Below are 15,845 nucleotides of genomic sequence, written 5' to 3'. Positions count from 1 at the left end.
GTTTCCTCCAGCGTGTCGGCTCCCACAGAGCAGACCTTTGGTCTGAGACCTGACAGTCCAGAAGCCAGGCATGCTGCCGCGTGGCGGCGGTGTCACGGCTCGGGACAAGAGGAGGCCCCACGGTGCGGGCTGGGGCGCCAGGCACCGCGGCGGGCGCCGAGGGTGGGGGTCCCCCCACCCCGGGCCGCCCCCGCACTCCCAGAAACGCGACAGAACCAGAGGCAAAAAAAAAAAGAAGAAGCCTACGGCACCCGGTATTCCCGGGCGGTCTCCCATCCAAGTTCTAACCAGGCCCGAGCCTGCTTAGCTTCCGAGACCAGACGGGATCGGGCGCGTTCGGGGTGGTGTGGCCGTGGACGGCGGAGGGCGCCCCTGCCCCGCTCAAGAAGCCGAGCCTCTCCGCGCTTCCCCGCCGCCTCCTCCCGCCCCAGGCCCCGCGCCGGGTCGGGCCTGTTGAGTTCGCCGGCCGGGTCCCGCGGGCTCCGAGGGACGAGGGTGACAGGCGGGGCGGGCAGGGAGCGGCGGGCCGGGGTTGGGGGCTGTCTCTGTATACACACACACTCACACTCACACTCACTCACTCACTCACACTCACACTCACACAAGATGCGCCTCCACGGCTGGACCCGCCAAGGTGGAGACCTTCAAGCCCCCCTCCTCTCCTTGCCTGGCCTCCTTCACCTCCCCGCCCCCCACCCCCAGCGCGCCGGGGCCGCTGACTGCGCACGGGCGGGAGGGGCGGGGCGCTCGCCCTTTGACCCCAGCCAGGGGCGGCCCTCCCCCACAACCCCTTTCAGCTGCGCCCCCCACCCTGTGGCCTGGCGGCCGCCTATTCCCCCGGGCCAGGGCTGGGGCACAGCGCACGGGGGAGGGGAGCCAGTGTATGGGGCGTCTCTCTCTCTCGGGATGTGTCCCATGGGTGGGGTGGGGTGGCGTGGTTTGTGGGGCGCTGAAGAAATCAGTCCCCTCCATCTCCTCCCTCTGGAAAACACCCAAGCCCTTGGAGAACTGCCCGCACCTCTACCTACCGTGGGGGCCGGGACCCTCCTCTGTGTCCTCCTGTGGCCCAGTCCAAGGGGCCTGGGCCTGGCCGGGGCTGCATTGGACCCCAACCACCCTGGCGTGTGGACTCGCCAAAAATCGGCGATTAGATATTGGATTCCAGCGTCATTGAGGTCATTTCACTAATGAGTGCACCGCAAAGAGTTTCCTAATCCATCTGTGAGGGTGGCAACCGAAAGAGAATTTTAGAGCTGACAGAATAGGCGAGGAAAGGCATAGGAGATTTCCACACCCAGTAAGGAAGCCTTTCCCGAAGTGGAAGAAAGAAAGGAGCAAACAGAGACACCGGTAGCCCGCCCGGATCAGAGTCTGCCCCTGAGAGAAAGTACCCTGACCAGGTTCACCCGTGGGTGGGTCGCGAGCTAGCGGCATTCAGAAGAGCGAGGCCCGCAGTCTGTGCAGAAGACACCTGCACTCGGGTGTGTGTGGCGGCACAATTCACAAGCAGCTCCAGATGTTAAACCAAGGAGAAGCCAGGGAGTTCCCAACGCCCCAGGTGTCCTCAGCCCACGACTGGCTGCTGTGGGAATGCGAAGCCCGGCTCCTGGTCTCAGAGCGGGGCAACCAGGAGGTGTGATGTCCACCCCGGCGTTCCCAGGAGGATCAGACTGAAGCTGGGACTTGGCCTGAAAGTGTCCCCTCGCATGGCCACCCCCTTCCCCTTCCTGCTCCTCTACTCCTGGTGCCCCTCCATCCAGGGGCCAGACCTTAAAGAGTCACCCGCAAGAGAATCCTGGTCCCAAAGGAGCCTTCTGGGGGACCCCTGCTGAGAGAGGTTGTGGGCCTGGCCCGCTGGGGCTCTGCCCGACCCAGGGCTGAGAGATGCAACCTCCCAGCTCTGGGTCCCTGCAGGAAGTGTTGGCAAGCACAGGGCCAGTCCTCCAAAGGCCCAGGTGCAGGGAGCCCAGGCCAAGCAGCCTGTGGAAGAAGCCACATGCTGTGCCACCCCGGGGAACACGACTGCAGGCCACGGCCCTTCCCACCTCCTCCTCCTCCTCCTCCTCCTCCTCCTCCTCCTCCTCCTCCTCCTCCCACCCCGCCCCCGCCCCCGCCCCCACATGGCACAGGGCCCAGAGACACCTCAGACACTTGCTACCCAAAGTGCAAAGGGCATCAGTTGCTCCTCCAAACCCCCCCCCCAGCCCAGCAGACCGCGTTGTCCAGCCAGCCCCCGGGCCTCCCTGGGGAGCCCAGCACAAAAGTGCAGACACCCACCGGACCCTCAATCTCAGTTTTCGGATGTTTTTGCCACTCTAAGGACCCGCAGGCCAGCTGGGCCTTCTGGCAGGACAGAGAGCCCCGGAATCCGACGTGGAGAGCTGGGTGTACGTCCCCATGAGGAGGCGGTCCCCACCTCCGCGGCTATCCCCTTGCGGGGAGCGGCAGCCGCGGGGCCTCAGAGAAGACACCAGGCTGGGCCCCCACGGCACAGCGGGAGCACGTCCCCCGCAGGCCACTTAGCGACGGCGGCCAGCCGGCGGACGGTTGGGTTGCGCGAGACGCTGCGGCCGCCCTGCTACCGGGTTCCTGGGAGGGCGTCCTGGAAGCAGCGTCCACACCAAGCCCTTGGAAGGCCCAGGCGACGGAGGAGCCCCGTCAGGCAGGGGCCGAGGACGGTGACGGCCCGGGCGGGGAGGAGCGTGTCAGGAAGGGGCAGAGGACGGTGACAGGTGACAGGCCGGGCGGGAAGGAGTCAGTCAGGCAGGGGCCGTGGAGGAGACGGGCTGGGTAAGGGTTAGGGTTAGTGTCAGGGCACAAGTCACAATCGCAAAGACCTGGAAGCCACCCGAGTGCCCATCGACCCACGAGTGGGTAAGTAAAATGTGGCCCGTGGACACCACGGAGTGCTATTCGGCTATGAGGAGCAGCGGTGAGGGGGCACCTCTCGTGGTTCTCCTGGCCAGAGCTGGAACCCGTTCCAGTAAGCCAAGTATCCCAAGAATGGACACACGAGCACCACGTGCTCGCGCTCACCAGCAAATGGGTACGAACCGATGGACACCTAAGTGGACACAGAGGAATCACCTTCTTCGGGTGGGTGTCGGGCGGGTGGGGGGAGGGGATGGGCATACACATCCATTAGGAATGGGGTGGGTACGCACCGACTGGGGGATGGGCGCACTTGAAGCTCTGACCCGAGGGGGGAGGCTGGGAGAGGGCAACGCACCCGACCTTAACATTGGTGCCCCCACAATATGCTGGAACAACATGAGAGGTAAATGAATAAGAACACGGGGGGGGGAGGGGGGCACGGGCAACACATGTCACCTTAACACTTGGACTCCCATCATCTGCTTGAAAAGAGAGAGAAAAGAAAATGCAATAATAGAGATAAGAGACACTTTTTAAAAATAATGAATCCGGCCGGGCGCTGTGGCTCACGCCTGTAATCCTAGCTCTTGGGAGGCCGAGGCGGGCGGATTGCTCAAGGTCAGGAGTTCAAAACCAGCCTGAGCAAGAGCGAGACCCCGTCTCTACTATAAATAGAAAGAAATTAATTGGCCAACTGATATATATATAAAAAATTAGCGGGGCATGGTGGCGCATGCCTGCAGTCCCAGCTACCCGGGAGGCTGAGGCAGAAGGATCACTCGAGCCCAGGAGTTTGAAGTTGCTGTGAGCTAGGCTGACGCCACGGCACTCACTCTAGCCTGGGCAACAAACCGAGACTCTGTCTCAAAAAAAAAAAAAAAAATGAATCCGAAGAGAAAAGTAAAAGGAGGCCTGTGGAGCAGGTCTGGGTGTGACTCCGGATCCCCGAACATCAGGTGCCACCACCAAAGATTCCTACGTGTAGCCCATAGAACCCCAAAAGCAACGGGAGGAGTTCTGGTCACATACTCCCTCAAAATGACATCCTGGCCTTCTTCTGGAACTCCCTCCCCTCTCAGACTCTCAAGGTTTCCTCCAGCGTGTCGGCTCCCACAGAGCAGACCTTTGGTCTGAGACCTGACAGTCCAGAAGCCAGGCATGCTGCCGCGTGGCGGCGGTGTCACGGCTCGGGACAAGAGGAGGCCCCACGGTGCGGGCTGGGGCGCCAGGCACCGCGGCGGGCGCCGAGGGTGGGGGTCCCCCCACCCCGGGCCGCCCCCGCACTCCCAGAAACGCGACAGAACCAGAGGCAAAAAAAAAAAGAAGAAGCCTACGGCACCCGGTATTCCCGGGCGGTCTCCCATCCAAGTTCTAACCAGGCCCGAGCCTGCTTAGCTTCCGAGACCAGACGGGATCGGGCGCGTTCGGGGTGGTGTGGCCGTGGACGGCGGAGGGCGCCCCTGCCCCGCTCAAGAAGCCGAGCCTCTCCGCGCTTCCCCGCCGCCTCCTCCCGCCCCAGGCCCCGCGCCGGGTCGGGCCTGTTGAGTTCGCCGGCCGGGTCCCGCGGGCTCCGAGGGACGAGGGTGACAGGCGGGGCGGGCAGGGAGCGGCGGGCCGGGGTTGGGGGCTGTCTCTGTATACACACACACTCACACTCACACTCACTCACTCACTCACACTCACACTCACACAAGATGCGCCTCCACGGCTGGACCCGCCAAGGTGGAGACCTTCAAGCCCCCCTCCTCTCCTTGCCTGGCCTCCTTCACCTCCCCGCCCCCCACCCCCAGCGCGCCGGGGCCGCTGACTGCGCACGGGCGGGAGGGGCGGGGCGCTCGCCCTTTGACCCCAGCCAGGGGCGGCCCTCCCCCACAACCCCTTTCAGCTGCGCCCCCCACCCTGTGGCCTGGCGGCCGCCTATTCCCCCGGGCCAGGGCTGGGGCACAGCGCACGGGGGAGGGGAGCCAGTGTATGGGGCGTCTCTCTCTCTCGGGATGTGTCCCATGGGTGGGGTGGGGTGGCGTGGTTTGTGGGGCGCTGAAGAAATCAGTCCCCTCCATCTCCTCCCTCTGGAAAACACCCAAGCCCTTGGAGAACTGCCCGCACCTCTACCTACCGTGGGGGCCGGGACCCTCCTCTGTGTCCTCCTGTGGCCCAGTCCAAGGGGCCTGGGCCTGGCCGGGGCTGCATTGGACCCCAACCACCCTGGCGTGTGGACTCGCCAAAAATCGGCGATTAGATATTGGATTCCAGCGTCATTGAGGTCATTTCACTAATGAGTGCACCGCAAAGAGTTTCCTAATCCATCTGTGAGGGTGGCAACCGAAAGAGAATTTTAGAGCTGACAGAATAGGCGAGGAAAGGCATAGGAGATTTCCACACCCAGTAAGGAAGCCTTTCCCGAAGTGGAAGAAAGAAAGGAGCAAACAGAGACACCGGTAGCCCGCCCGGATCAGAGTCTGCCCCTGAGAGAAAGTACCCTGACCAGGTTCACCCGTGGGTGGGTCGCGAGCTAGCGGCATTCAGAAGAGCGAGGCCCGCAGTCTGTGCAGAAGACACCTGCACTCGGGTGTGTGTGGCGGCACAATTCACAAGCAGCTCCAGATGTTAAACCAAGGAGAAGCCAGGGAGTTCCCAACGCCCCAGGTGTCCTCAGCCCACGACTGGCTGCTGTGGGAATGCGAAGCCCGGCTCCTGGTCTCAGAGCGGGGCAACCAGGAGGTGTGATGTCCACCCCGGCGTTCCCAGGAGGATCAGACTGAAGCTGGGACTTGGCCTGAAAGTGTCCCCTCGCATGGCCACCCCCTTCCCCTTCCTGCTCCTCTACTCCTGGTGCCCCTCCATCCAGGGGCCAGACCTTAAAGAGTCACCCGCAAGAGAATCCTGGTCCCAAAGGAGCCTTCTGGGGGACCCCTGCTGAGAGAGGTTGTGGGCCTGGCCCGCTGGGGCTCTGCCCGACCCAGGGCTGAGAGATGCAACCTCCCAGCTCTGGGTCCCTGCAGGAAGTGTTGGCAAGCACAGGGCCAGTCCTCCAAAGGCCCAGGTGCAGGGAGCCCAGGCCAAGCAGCCTGTGGAAGAAGCCACATGCTGTGCCACCCCGGGGAACACGACTGCAGGCCACGGCCCTTCCCACCTCCTCCTCCTCCTCCTCCTCCTCCTCCTCCTCCTCCTCCTCCTCCTCCCACCCCGCCCCCGCCCCCGCCCCCACATGGCACAGGGCCCAGAGACACCTCAGACACTTGCTACCCAAAGTGCAAAGGGCATCAGTTGCTCCTCCAAACCCCCCCCCCAGCCCAGCAGACCGCGTTGTCCAGCCAGCCCCCGGGCCTCCCTGGGGAGCCCAGCACAAAAGTGCAGACACCCACCGGACCCTCAATCTCAGTTTTCGGATGTTTTTGCCACTCTAAGGACCCGCAGGCCAGCTGGGCCTTCTGGCAGGACAGAGAGCCCCGGAATCCGACGTGGAGAGCTGGGTGTACGTCCCCATGAGGAGGCGGTCCCCACCTCCGCGGCTATCCCCTTGCGGGGAGCGGCAGCCGCGGGGCCTCAGAGAAGACACCAGGCTGGGCCCCCACGGCACAGCGGGAGCACGTCCCCCGCAGGCCACTTAGCGACGGCGGCCAGCCGGCGGACGGTTGGGTTGCGCGAGACGCTGCGGCCGCCCTGCTACCGGGTTCCTGGGAGGGCGTCCTGGAAGCAGCGTCCACACCAAGCCCTTGGAAGGCCCAGGCGACGGAGGAGCCCCGTCAGGCAGGGGCCGAGGACGGTGACGGCCCGGGCGGGGAGGAGCGTGTCAGGCAGGGGCAGAGGACGGTGACAGGTGACAGGCCGGGCGGGAAGGAGTCAGTCAGGCAGGGGCCGTGGAGGAGACGGGCTGGGTAAGGGTTAGGGTTAGTGTCAGGGCACAAGTCACAATCGCAAAGACCTGGAAGCCACCCGAGTGCCCATCGACCCACGAGTGGGTAAGTAAAATGTGGCCCGTGGACACCACGGAGTGCTATTCGGCTATGAGGAGCAGCGGTGAGGGGGCACCTCTCGTGGTTCTCCTGGCCAGAGCTGGAACCCGTTCCAGTAAGCCAAGTATCCCAAGAATGGACACACGAGCACCACGTGCTCGCGCTCACCAGCAAATGGGTACGAACCGATGGACACCTAAGTGGACACAGAGGAATCACCTTCTTCGGGTGGGTGTCGGGCGGGTGGGGGGAGGGGATGGGCATACACATCCATTAGGAATGGGGTGGGTACGCACCGACTGGGGGATGGGCGCACTTGAAGCTCTGACCCGAGGGGGGAGGCTGGGAGAGGGCAACGCACCCGACCTTAACATTGGTGCCCCCACAATATGCTGGAACAACATGAGAGGTAAATGAATAAGAACACGGGGGGGGAGGGGGGCACGGGCAACACATGTCACCTTAACACTTGGACTCCCATCATCTGCTTGAAAAGAGAGAGAAAAGAAAATGCAATAATAGAGATAAGAGACACTTTTTAAAAATAATGAATCCGGCCGGGCGCTGTGGCTCACGCCTGTAATCCTAGCTCTTGGGAGGCCGAGGCGGGCGGATTGCTCAAGGTCAGGAGTTCAAAACCAGCCTGAGCAAGAGCGAGACCCCGTCTCTACTATAAATAGAAAGAAATTAATTGGCCAACTGATATATATATAAAAAATTAGCGGGGCATGGTGGCGCATGCCTGCAGTCCCAGCTACCCGGGAGGCTGAGGCAGAAGGATCACTCGAGCCCAGGAGTTTGAAGTTGCTGTGAGCTAGGCTGACGCCACGGCACTCACTCTAGCCTGGGCAACAAACCGAGACTCTGTCTCAAAAAAAAAAAAAAAAATGAATCCGAAGAGAAAAGTAAAAGGAGGCCTGTGGAGCAGGTCTGGGTGTGACTCCGGATCCCCGAACATCAGGTGCCACCACCAAAGATTCCTACGTGTAGCCCATAGAACCCCAAAAGCAACGGGAGGAGTTCTGGTCACATACTCCCTCAAAATGACATCCTGGCCTTCTTCTGGAACTCCCTCCCCTCTCAGACTCTCAAGGTTTCCTCCAGCGTGTCGGCTCCCACAGAGCAGACCTTTGGTCTGAGACCTGACTGTCCAGAAGCCAGGCATGCTGCCGCGTGGCGGCGGTGTCACGGCTCGGGACAAGAGGAGGCCCCACGGTGCGGGCTGGGGCGCCAGGCACCGCGGCGGGCGCCGAGGGTGGGGGTCCCCCCACCCCGGGCCGCCCCCGCACTCCCAGAAACGCGACAGAACCAGAGGCAAAAAAAAAAAGAAGAAGCCTACGGCACCCGGTATTCCCGGGCGGTCTCCCATCCAAGTTCTAACCAGGCCCGACCCTGCTTAGCTTCCGAGACCAGACGGGATCGGGCGCGTTCGGGGTGGTGTGGCCGTGGACGGCGGAGGGCGCCCCTGCCCCGCTCAAGAAGCCGAGCCTCTCCGCGCTTCCCCGCCGCCTCCTCCCGCCCCAGGCCCCGCGCCGGGTCGGGCCTGTTGAGTTCGCCGGCCGGGTCCCGCGGGCTCCGAGGGACGAAGGTGACAGGCGGGGCGGGCAGGGAGCGGCGGGCCGGGGTTGGGGGCTGTCTCTGTATACACACACACTCACACGCACTCACTCACTCACTCACACTCACACAAGATGCGCCTCCACGGCTGGACCCGCCAAGGTGGAGACCTTCAAGCCCCCCTCCTCTCCTTGCCTGGCCTCCTTCACCTCCCCGCCCCCCACCCCCAGCGCGCCGGGGCCGCTGACTGCGCACGGGCGGGAGGGGCGGGGCGCTCGCCCTTTGACCCCAGCCAGGGGCGGCCCTCCCCCACAACCCCTTTCAGCTGCGCCCCCCACCCTGTGGCCTGGCGGCCGCCTATTCCCCCGGGCCAGGGCTGGGGCACAGCGCACGGGGGAGGGGAGCCAGTGTATGGGGCGTCTCTCTCTCTCGGGATGTGTCCCATGGGTGGGGTGGGGTGGCGTGGTTTGTGGGGCGCTGAAGAAATCAGTCCCCTCCATCTCCTCCCTCTGGAAAACACCCAAGCCCTTGGAGAACTGCCCGCACCTCTACCTACCGTGGGGGCCGGGACCCTCCTCTGTGTCCTCCTGTGGCCCAGTCCAAGGGGCCTGGGCCTGGCCGGGGCTGCATTGGACCCCAACCACCCTGGCGTGTGGACTCGCCAAAAATCGGCGATTAGATATTGGATTCCAGCGTCATTGAGGTCATTTCACTAATGAGTGCACCGCAAAGAGTTTCCTAATCCATCTGTGAGGGTGGCAACCGAAAGAGAATTTTAGAGCTGACAGAATAGGCGAGGAAAGGCATAGGAGATTTCCACACCCAGTAAGGAAGCCTTTCCCGAAGTGGAAGAAAGAAAGGAGCAAACAGAGACACCGGTAGCCCGCCCGGATCAGAGTCTGCCCCTGAGAGAAAGTACCCTGACCAGGTTCACCCGTGGGTGGGTCGCGAGCTAGCGGCATTCAGAAGAGCGAGGCCCGCAGTCTGTGCAGAAGACACCTGCACTCGGGTGTGTGTGGCGGCACAATTCACAAGCAGCTCCAGATGTTAAACCAAGGAGAAGCCAGGGAGTTCCCAACGCCCCAGGTGTCCTCAGCCCACGACTGGCTGCTGTGGGAATGCGAAGCCCGGCTCCTGGTCTCAGAGCGGGGCAACCAGGAGGTGTGATGTCCACCCCGGCGTTCCCAGGAGGATCAGACTGAAGCTGGGACTTGGCCTGAAAGTGTCCCCTCGCATGGCCACCCCCTTCCCCTTCCTGCTCCTCTACTCCTGGTGCCCCTCCATCCAGGGGCCAGACCTTAAAGAGTCACCCGCAAGAGAATCCTGGTCCCAAAGGAGCCTTCTGGGGGACCCCTGCTGAGAGAGGTTGTGGGCCTGGCCCGCTGGGGCTCTGCCCGACCCAGGGCTGAGAGATGCAACCTCCCAGCTCTGGGTCCCTGCAGGAAGTGTTGGCAAGCACAGGGCCAGTCCTCCAAAGGCCCAGGTGCAGGGAGCCCAGGCCAAGCAGCCTGTGGAAGAAGCCACATGCTGTGCCACCCCGGGGAACACGACTGCAGGCCACGGCCCTTCCCACCTCCTCCTCCTCCTCCTCCTCCTCCTCCTCCTCCTCCTCCTCCTCCTCCCACCCCGCCCCCGCCCCCGCCCCCACATGGCACAGGGCCCAGAGACACCTCAGACACTTGCTACCCAAAGTGCAAAGGGCATCAGTTGCTCCTCCAAACCCCCCCCCCAGCCCAGCAGACCGCGTTGTCCAGCCAGCCCCCGGGCCTCCCTGGGGAGCCCAGCACAAAAGTGCAGACACCCACCGGACCCTCAATCTCAGTTTTCGGATGTTTTTGCCACTCTAAGGACCCGCAGGCCAGCTGGGCCTTCTGGCAGGACAGAGAGCCCCGGAATCCGACGTGGAGAGCTGGGTGTACGTCCCCATGAGGAGGCGGTCCCCACCTCCGCGGCTATCCCCTTGCGGGGAGCGGCAGCCGCGGGGCCTCAGAGAAGACACCAGGCTGGGCCCCCACGGCACAGCGGGAGCACGTCCCCCGCAGGCCACTTAGCGACGGCGGCCAGCCGGCGGACGGTTGGGTTGCGCGAGACGCTGCGGCCGCCCTGCTACCGGGTTCCTGGGAGGGCGTCCTGGAAGCAGCGTCCACACCAAGCCCTTGGAAGGCCCAGGCGACGGAGGAGCCCCGTCAGGCAGGGGCCGAGGACGGTGACGGCCCGGGCGGGGAGGAGCGTGTCAGGCAGGGGCAGAGGACGGTGACAGGTGACAGGCCGGGCGGGAAGGAGTCAGTCAGGCAGGGGCCGTGGAGGAGACGGGCTGGGTAAGGGTTAGGGTTAGTGTCAGGGCACAAGTCACAATCGCAAAGACCTGGAAGCCACCCGAGTGCCCATCGACCCACGAGTGGGTAAGTAAAATGTGGCCCGTGGACACCACGGAGTGCTATTCGGCTATGAGGAGCAGCGGTGAGGGGGCACCTCTCGTGGTTCTCCTGGCCAGAGCTGGAACCCGTTCCAGTAAGCCAAGTATCCCAAGAATGGACACACGAGCACCACGTGCTCGCGCTCACCAGCAAATGGGTACGAACCGATGGACACCTAAGTGGACACAGAGGAATCACCTTCTTCGGGTGGGTGTCGGGCGGGTGGGGGGAGGGGATGGGCATACACATCCATTAGGAATGGGGTGGGTACGCACCGACTGGGGGATGGGCGCACTTGAAGCTCTGACCCGAGGGGGGAGGCTGGGAGAGGGCAACGCACCCGACCTTAACATTGGTGCCCCCACAATATGCTGGAACAACATGAGAGGTAAATGAATAAGAACACGGGGGGGGAGGGGGGCACGGGCAACACATGTCACCTTAACACTTGGACTCCCATCATCTGCTTGAAAAGAGAGAGAAAAGAAAATGCAATAATAGAGATAAGAGACACTTTTTAAAAATAATGAATCCGGCCGGGCGCTGTGGCTCACGCCTGTAATCCTAGCTCTTGGGAGGCCGAGGCGGGCGGATTGCTCAAGGTCAGGAGTTCAAAACCAGCCTGAGCAAGAGCGAGACCCCGTCTCTACTATAAATAGAAAGAAATTAATTGGCCAACTGATATATATATAAAAAATTAGCGGGGCATGGTGGCGCATGCCTGCAGTCCCAGCTACCCGGGAGGCTGAGGCAGAAGGATCACTCGAGCCCAGGAGTTTGAAGTTGCTGTGAGCTAGGCTGACGCCACGGCACTCACTCTAGCCTGGGCAACAAACCGAGACTCTGTCTCAAAAAAAAAAAAAAAAATGAATCCGAAGAGAAAAGTAAAAGGAGGCCTGTGGAGCAGGTCTGGGTGTGACTCCGGATCCCCGAACATCAGGTGCCACCACCAAAGATTCCTACGTGTAGCCCATAGAACCCCAAAAGCAACGGGAGGAGTTCTGGTCACATACTCCCTCAAAATGACATCCTGGCCTTCTTCTGGAACTCCCTCCCCTCTCAGACTCTCAAGGTTTCCTCCAGCGTGTCGGCTCCCACAGAGCAGACCTTTGGTCTGAGACCTGACTGTCCAGAAGCCAGGCATGCTGCCGCGTGGCGGCGGTGTCACGGCTCGGGACAAGAGGAGGCCCCACGGTGCGGGCTGGGGCGCCAGGCACCGCGGCGGGCGCCGAGGGTGGGGGTCCCCCCACCCCGGGCCGCCCCCGCACTCCCAGAAACGCGACAGAACCAGAGGCAAAAAAAAAAAGAAGAAGCCTACGGCACCCGGTATTCCCGGGCGGTCTCCCATCCAAGTTCTAACCAGGCCCGACCCTGCTTAGCTTCCGAGACCAGACGGGATCGGGCGCGTTCGGGGTGGTGTGGCCGTGGACGGCGGAGGGCGCCCCTGCCCCGCTCAAGAAGCCGAGCCTCTCCGCGCTTCCCCGCCGCCTCCTCCCGCCCCAGGCCCCGCGCCGGGTCGGGCCTGTTGAGTTCGCCGGCCGGGTCCCGCGGGCTCCGAGGGACGAAGGTGACAGGCGGGGCGGGCAGGGAGCGGCGGGCCGGGGTTGGGGGCTGTCTCTGTATACACACACACTCACACGCACTCACTCACTCACTCACACTCACACAAGATGCGCCTCCACGGCTGGACCCGCCAAGGTGGAGACCTTCAAGCCCCCCTCCTCTCCTTGCCTGGCCTCCTTCACCTCCCCGCCCCCCACCCCCAGCGCGCCGGGGCCGCTGACTGCGCACGGGCGGGAGGGGCGGGGCGCTCGCCCTTTGACCCCAGCCAGGGGCGGCCCTCCCCCACAACCCCTTTCAGCTGCGCCCCCCACCCTGTGGCCTGGCGGCCGCCTATTCCCCCGGGCCAGGGCTGGGGCACAGCGCACGGGGGAGGGGAGCCAGTGTATGGGGCGTCTCTCTCTCTCGGGATGTGTCCCATGGGTGGGGTGGGGTGGCGTGGTTTGTGGGGCGCTGAAGAAATCAGTCCCCTCCATCTCCTCCCTCTGGAAAACACCCAAGCCCTTGGAGAACTGCCCGCACCTCTACCTACCGTGGGGGCCGGGACCCTCCTCTGTGTCCTCCTGTGGCCCAGTCCAAGGGGCCTGGGCCTGGCCGGGGCTGCATTGGACCCCAACCACCCTGGCGTGTGGACTCGCCAAAAATCGGCGATTAGATATTGGATTCCAGCGTCATTGAGGTCATTTCACTAATGAGTGCACCGCAAAGAGTTTCCTAATCCATCTGTGAGGGTGGCAACCGAAAGAGAATTTTAGAGCTGACAGAATAGGCGAGGAAAGGCATAGGAGATTTCCACACCCAGTAAGGAAGCCTTTCCCGAAGTGGAAGAAAGAAAGGAGCAAACAGAGACACCGGTAGCCCGCCCGGATCAGAGTCTGCCCCTGAGAGAAAGTACCCTGACCAGGTTCACCCGTGGGTGGGTCGCGAGCTAGCGGCATTCAGAAGAGCGAGGCCCGCAGTCTGTGCAGAAGACACCTGCACTCGGGTGTGTGTGGCGGCACAATTCACAAGCAGCTCCAGATGTTAAACCAAGGAGAAGCCAGGGAGTTCCCAACGCCCCAGGTGTCCTCAGCCCACGACTGGCTGCTGTGGGAATGCGAAGCCCGGCTCCTGGTCTCAGAGCGGGGCAACCAGGAGGTGTGATGTCCACCCCGGCGTTCCCAGGAGGATCAGACTGAAGCTGGGACTTGGCCTGAAAGTGTCCCCTCGCATGGCCACCCCCTTCCCCTTCCTGCTCCTCTACTCCTGGTGCCCCTCCATCCAGGGGCCAGACCTTAAAGAGTCACCCGCAAGAGAATCCTGGTCCCAAAGGAGCCTTCTGGGGGACCCCTGCTGAGAGAGGTTGTGGGCCTGGCCCGCTGGGGCTCTGCCCGACCCAGGGCTGAGAGATGCAACCTCCCAGCTCTGGGTCCCTGCAGGAAGTGTTGGCAAGCACAGGGCCAGTCCTCCAAAGGCCCAGGTGCAGGGAGCCCAGGCCAAGCAGCCTGTGGAAGAAGCCACATGCTGTGCCACCCCGGGGAACACGACTGCAGGCCACGGCCCTTCCCACCTCCTCCTCCTCCTCCTCCTCCTCCTCCTCCTCCTCCTCCTCCTCCTCCCACCCCGCCCCCGCCCCCGCCCCCACATGGCACAGGGCCCAGAGACACCTCAGACACTTGCTACCCAAAGTGCAAAGGGCATCAGTTGCTCCTCCAAACCCCCCCCCCAGCCCAGCAGACCGCGTTGTCCAGCCAGCCCCCGGGCCTCCCTGGGGAGCCCAGCACAAAAGTGCAGACACCCACCGGACCCTCAATCTCAGTTTTCGGATGTTTTTGCCACTCTAAGGACCCGCAGGCCAGCTGGGCCTTCTGGCAGGACAGAGAGCCCCGGAATCCGACGTGGAGAGCTGGGTGTACGTCCCCATGAGGAGGCGGTCCCCACCTCCGCGGCTATCCCCTTGCGGGGAGCGGCAGCCGCGGGGCCTCAGAGAAGACACCAGGCTGGGCCCCCACGGCACAGCGGGAGCACGTCCCCCGCAGGCCACTTAGCGACGGCGGCCAGCCGGCGGACGGTTGGGTTGCGCGAGACGCTGCGGCCGCCCTGCTACCGGGTTCCTGGGAGGGCGTCCTGGAAGCAGCGTCCACACCAAGCCCTTGGAAGGCCCAGGCGACGGAGGAGCCCCGTCAGGCAGGGGCCGAGGACGGTGACGGCCCGGGCGGGGAGGAGCGTGTCAGGCAGGGGCAGAGGACGGTGACAGGTGACAGGCCGGGCGGGAAGGAGTCAGTCAGGCAGGGGCCGTGGAGGAGACGGGCTGGGTAAGGGTTAGGGTTAGTGTCAGGGCACAAGTCACAATCGCAAAGACCTGGAAGCCACCCGAGTGCCCATCGACCCACGAGTGGGTAAGTAAAATGTGGCCCGTGGACACCACGGAGTGCTATTCGGCTATGAGGAGCAGCGGTGAGGGGGCACCTCTCGTGGTTCTCCTGGCCAGAGCTGGAACCCGTTCCAGTAAGCCAAGTATCCCAAGAATGGACACACGAGCACCACGTGCTCGCGCTCACCAGCAAATGGGTACGAACCGATGGACACCTAAGTGGACACAGAGGAATCACCTTCTTCGGGTGGGTGTCGGGCGGGTGGGGGGAGGGGATGGGCATACACATCCATTAGGAATGGGGTGGGTACGCACCGACTGGGGGATGGGCGCACTTGAAGCTCTGACCCGAGGGGGGAGGCTGGGAGAGGGCAACGCACCCGACCTTAACATTGGTGCCCCCACAATATGCTGGAACAACATGAGAGGTAAATGAATAAGAACACGGGGGGGGGGAGGGGGGCACGGGCAACACATGTCACCTTAACACTTGGACTCCCATCATCTGCTTGAAAAGAGAGAGAAAAGAAAATGCAATAATAGAGATAAGAGACACTTTTTAAAAATAATGAATCCGGCCGGGCGCTGTGGCTCACGCCTGTAATCCTAGCTCTTGGGAGGCCGAGGCGGGCGGATTGCTCAAGGTCAGGAGTTCAAAACCAGCCTGAGCAAGAGCGAGACCCCGTCTCTACTATAAATAGAAAGAAATTAATTGGCCAACTGATATATATATAAAAAATTAGCGGGGCATGGTGGCGCATGCCTGCAGTCCCAGCTACCCGGGAGGCTGAGGCAGAAGGATCACTCGAGCCCAGGAGTTTGAAGTTGCTGTGAGCTAGGCTGACGCCACGGCACTCACTCTAGCCTGGGCAACAAACCGAGACTCTGTCTCAAAAAAAAAAAAAAAAATGAATCCGAAGAGAAAAGTAAAAGGAGGCCTGTGGAGCAGGTCTGGGTGTGACTCCGGATCCCCGAACATCAGGTGCCACCACCAAAGATTCCTACGTGTAGCCCATAGAACCCCAAAAGCAACGGGAGGAGTTCTGGTCACATACTCCCTCAAAATGACATCCTGGCCTTCTTCTGGAACTCCCTCCCCTCTCAGACTCTCAAGGTTTCCTCCAGCGT

The 15,845-nt window shown here is 62.8% G+C and overlaps 4 pseudogenes; all 4 read right to left on the bottom strand.

Moving 5' to 3' along the window:
- Positions 1-239: 239 nt before the first annotated feature.
- On the bottom strand, positions 240-358 carry LOC142867475 (uncharacterized; annotated as a pseudogene).
- Positions 359-4,201: 3,843 nt separating this feature from the next.
- Positions 4,202-4,320, bottom strand: LOC142867474 (uncharacterized; annotated as a pseudogene).
- Positions 4,321-8,162: 3,842 nt separating this feature from the next.
- Positions 8,163-8,281, bottom strand: LOC142867537 (uncharacterized; annotated as a pseudogene).
- Positions 8,282-12,115: 3,834 nt separating this feature from the next.
- LOC142867536 (uncharacterized) lies at positions 12,116-12,234 on the bottom strand (annotated as a pseudogene).
- Between the last annotated feature and the right edge of the window lie 3,611 nt (positions 12,235-15,845).

This window comes from Microcebus murinus, unplaced genomic scaffold (genome assembly GCF_040939455.1).
Source record: "Microcebus murinus isolate Inina unplaced genomic scaffold, M.murinus_Inina_mat1.0 scaf017_hap2_Mmur4.0, whole genome shotgun sequence".
In the NCBI taxonomy this organism is placed as follows: Eukaryota; Metazoa; Chordata; class Mammalia; order Primates; family Cheirogaleidae; genus Microcebus; species Microcebus murinus.
The sequence above is the reverse complement of the archived record's forward strand: the minus strand, read 5'-3'. Positions and strand labels throughout refer to the sequence as shown.